The sequence below is a fragment of the Macrotis lagotis genome, chromosome 1 (genome assembly GCF_037893015.1).
Source record: "Macrotis lagotis isolate mMagLag1 chromosome 1, bilby.v1.9.chrom.fasta, whole genome shotgun sequence".
Taxonomy (NCBI): domain Eukaryota; kingdom Metazoa; phylum Chordata; class Mammalia; order Peramelemorphia; family Peramelidae; genus Macrotis; species Macrotis lagotis.
The window spans coordinates 414,580,053-414,584,558 of NC_133658.1; positions in this window are offsets into that span (position 1 = coordinate 414,580,053).

Genomic DNA, 4,506 nt, shown 5'->3' on the forward strand with positions numbered 1-4,506 from the left:
TGCATACAAAAGAAGAAATGATATGGCAACATATATCCACTTAAAAGTATGTTTGTGAGGTTCTAAAAATGGTGTTATTGAGTAATTCATCATTTTCCCCAAGTTGCAAAGTAAACTTAAACATGGCAATGTTAACAACAGATGGCTTTATTATGAACAAATACCACATTCTATTAGCATCATTTAGATGAAATTACTTTATTTTGGAATATTGTCATCATGGCAGTTTCTCTTCAATACAATGAACAATGGAGCATTTATTCCACCTTCCCTATATTATTTCTCTCTCAGAAAGAAAAGGTGCTGAAAGACTTTTCTAATGTGAATCACTTGAATGGAAAGAAACATCTTCTATTTTTTCTGACTGTTCACAACTATATCTTCTGGATGGCCCATTCTAAAAAGATCTTTGTCTATATTTCTTCCAGTAATTTCCATTTAAGTAATTATCACAACCACCTCTTTAATAATCTGTTCCAGTCCAACTAATTTCATAGTCTCAAAATTTTCCCATAAATCTAAACTAAATGTCTTGCCACAATAGAAATTATATTTATAGAGGTTGAAGACTACAGCTTTTTTTTTTGAGTTAAACAGAAAAAATGAAAGCAAGTTTATTAAAATAGAATTGTAAACTTGGAGTTAGGAAAACTCTGGGTTCGAATTTCAATACTGCAATTTAAATCATTTCATTTCATTTCACTGAGCTCAGTTTTCTCACCTATAAAATAGGGGCAATCATAGCTGTAACAATTGCTGTAATAATAATAGCTGCAATAATTTTTTCCTGAGGACTAAGTGAGATAAAGTATTCAAAGTGTTTTATTAACTCCAAATATATGCTAATATATTATCATGGAAACATATCAACCAATTAGGTAGCTCCCTAAAAACATTTACACAGTTTTTCTCTTTTCACCTAAATTTAATTTTATTGTAATTTTAGAAATAAATAATTTGAATTTAGCAACTTAACCAAGCCAGAGATCAACAATTAAGGTCCCCTCAGTCCAGCGCTCTTCCCACTATGTCACATTGTCCTTTGACTACCCTCATTTTACAAATAATGAAATGTGTGAACCTAAAGTCACATGACTAGACTAAGTGTCTCTGCCTTGGACTTGCAAGGATTCATTTGCAAGTTCAAGACATCATTTTCAGGAGGCCAAGAACAAAGGACAAACAAGAAGAAGGCATGTTGTAGCTTTTCTCCTTCCACTCCATCTATTGAGGTTGTGGGACAGGAGTAGAGTTTGACAAGAAAATGAGAAAACCAAATCATTTCAAGACAGTGGAATTGGAAGGTCTGGCATTTAGATTCAATCCTTCCACATTAAGTATACTTCACAATGAATTCTCTGTGTTGATATCAAGGAGATAGGGGAGGGATAACAACATTCCTTTTATGGATGAGCATGAGTAAGAATGTTGCTGATCAAATATCTTTTACCTACAGAGTTCACTGAGTAGTCTATAACTTTGAAACATGGTATTTTGAGCTACAAAGCTTCTGCTAAGCTCTCAATGATTGATTAACTCAGTTGATTAAAAATATGGTACTAATTTTCATTCATTTCCAGTTAGCTTTGCTCGGTGAACAATATTCCATAGCCATGAATTTGTCCCTAGCCTCAGTCATCTCAGGATTGCTTACAAAAGGGACCCAAATGCAAACATACTTTCTAAGGATATTAGGTTAAGAGTATCATCTATCTGTAAAAGGTATGACATTATCTGTTGAGTACCCAAAGGATGTGGCCCCTTCCTTGGTGGGTGGGAATAACTACTGGCAATGTCATGATGGATTTCTAGTAAGGGATGATACTGCCAGTAGTAGCTTTAGCTGAATGGAATGTTTATTAGTATGATCTTACCCTTTCAATCCATAGCCCTGGTTATATCTCACAAAATCTCATGAGCATTTAGGGCCCTGAAGACCTTCCCACTCATTCTAAGGGCCTCAGGAAAATCAGCCTCAACTTATTGGATTGTAGTGGGTATTGAGCTGGATAGACCTACATTCTCCCTGACCAGGTCAATAGCAGTGATGCTGAAACTTTAGGAACATACTGAACAAAATCCCTTTTGACTCCATTCTCCCATCCCCTGGATTTAACTGAGGGAAAAATAAGAGACTAGAGTCATGGTTAACTCCTACTTTTCTGAAGTCTCAGTCCTTGTCCTACACCTCCCAGGCATTTTTTCCTTTCTAATGTAATTTTTTCATGAGTTTCTAGCAACACTAGAGAGTAGTTGCCGGCTTCCTATATGAGACTTACCCTAAGTCTTAGTGAAGGGAGGATATAGAAAAGGGAGGCACAGGGTTGAAGGGAACTAGGAGAACTGGGCCAAAAAATAATAAGGGACCCTGGGGCCAGCACTAGGAATAATGGATGGAAAGACAGTTGTTTTTACCTTTTTTTTTCCCTTATTGATAACTTTTTAATTCATTTTAAAATACATCTCTATCTTGCCTTGTATCAAAGTGGGTTTTTTGGTTTTATTTTGTCTTTAGACTTTAAAACAACCCCCTTTGATAGCTTGTGCAACATTCTATGTCCATATACACTCACCTCTCTAATGAAAGAAGTCTTGATGTTTACTTTATTGGGTCCCCTTTAATGCTACCATTGCAAACAGATAAAATGAAGAACAAACTCCATTTAAAGTGCATTAAAGCTTAGAAACTAGTGGCTAATGAGGGGTTGAAGGACACGAAGGCCACTGTCAGTCTTTCTTCTTATCTGGGCCACATGTCTCCTTTTCAGCTTCATGAAGGGTGATTTACACCCCCCACCTGGAATAGCTCTTTCTCTCCCTACTGATTACATCAGCAACTGCCCCCAGAGGCCACTGCAAAATGGGAGTATTCAGGCACAGCAGCTGATAAATCTCAGGGGTTTATATAGTGCCTCTCAATGGCCTCCCTCCTGGGCTCTCTGCCAAGTCTGCTGCTGTAGTAAAAGAGAAGGGACTGAGGTGAAAAGGGGTGTAGAGAGAGGTAGTAGAAAAAAATCCCTGTTCCATCACCAGTAAAAAGAAAAGTTTTGTTTCCTTTTCTGTGGTCCTATTTATTTTTCTACAATTTTTCATGGCATTCTTTAAGGGGGAAATGCAACTGGAAATCCCAGTGACTTTACTCCAAGACATGTCATCCAACCTCATGGAGCCAAGCAACAGCATATGACTAAGTTGCTGGTGACTGGATGCCATTCAGTCCATCTTTGCCAGGACTAAACAAGAGGACATGTTGAACCTGCATCTTGAAAGAAGAAGGGTAGAAATGGGGAAAAACTTTTCAGACTGTCATCAGCACCATCAGACACCATTAGCACTGTTTCCTCCAGTTGGGGTCTTTAATGACCCTTCTAGGTCACAGAAATCAATAATATATCAGATGCCAGATTCTGTCTGATAGAGCAGAGGGAGCTGGATTTGTACTGGTACTGGTACGGGTACTTATAAACTAGTGGGAGAAAGGGGGTAAAAGAGTTCAGGGCTGGCAGTCTGGAGAACTGGATTTTAAGTTTCCAGCCATCTTTCCAGACATCAAGTAACATGAGCCTAAGTAACTTCATCTCTTGGGGCTCCAGTTTTCCCACCTGCAAAATGGGATTAATGGGGCAGCAAGGTGGATAGAGCACTGATCCTGGAGTCAGTAGGACCTGAGTTCAAATTTGACCTCAGACACTTAAAACTTACTTAGCTGTGTGACCTTGGGTAAGTCACTTAACCCCATTGCCTTGCAAAAAAACCCAAATGATACTAACCTCATATCATCTCTTAGGCTTGTTGTAAAGTGGAAATTAGATAATAGGTAAGAGTATGCTGTGAAAAAGAAAGAGTTTTATGTTGGTCTTTTTGATATATTTAAATTTTCTGTTTTAATTTTCAAGGATGTTGGAATGCTTAGAGATGGGGAGGGCTGATCTGGAGAATTCTCTGGGTGACTAAATTGTTACAGGAGAATAAGAAAGTGTTCCCTTGTATCCAGTGAATAATTTCTGACCTCTGCTCACTTGCATTTTGTAAGAGGGGGCACCAGATAGCTGAAGCCATGCAAATTTTATTCTAGGGGCAAGCAGGAATCTTCCTTCTTTGCCTCACCTCTTCTACTCCCCAGCCCCAACCAAAAGTTTCCTAAATTAGGTCCTAAGGTATAGACGTGAAACCAAAGGAGTCTCTTCCCAGTCCCTTACCTGCTTCCTTACAGAAAGGGTCCCAAACCTCTTGACTCTCTACCCCCCCCCCTTGTCTAGTCTCAGGATCCTGCCCATTCCCTGGGCAAGGTTTGTCATGATCCTTTATTCTCTACCTGGGAGTTCTTGTATGTGCGGGGGAGATGGGGGCTTGGTAAGTAGGCGCTGCTTAGGGTGGGGATGGGGGCGGAGGCTAAGGCGGTGCCTCCGAGCGACTCTGAGGAGAGCGCTGGCGAGTCTGGCCAGGGCTGGGCTGGCCAGGGCTGGGCTGGGCAGCGCTGGGCTGGGCAGCGCTGGGCTGGGCGCA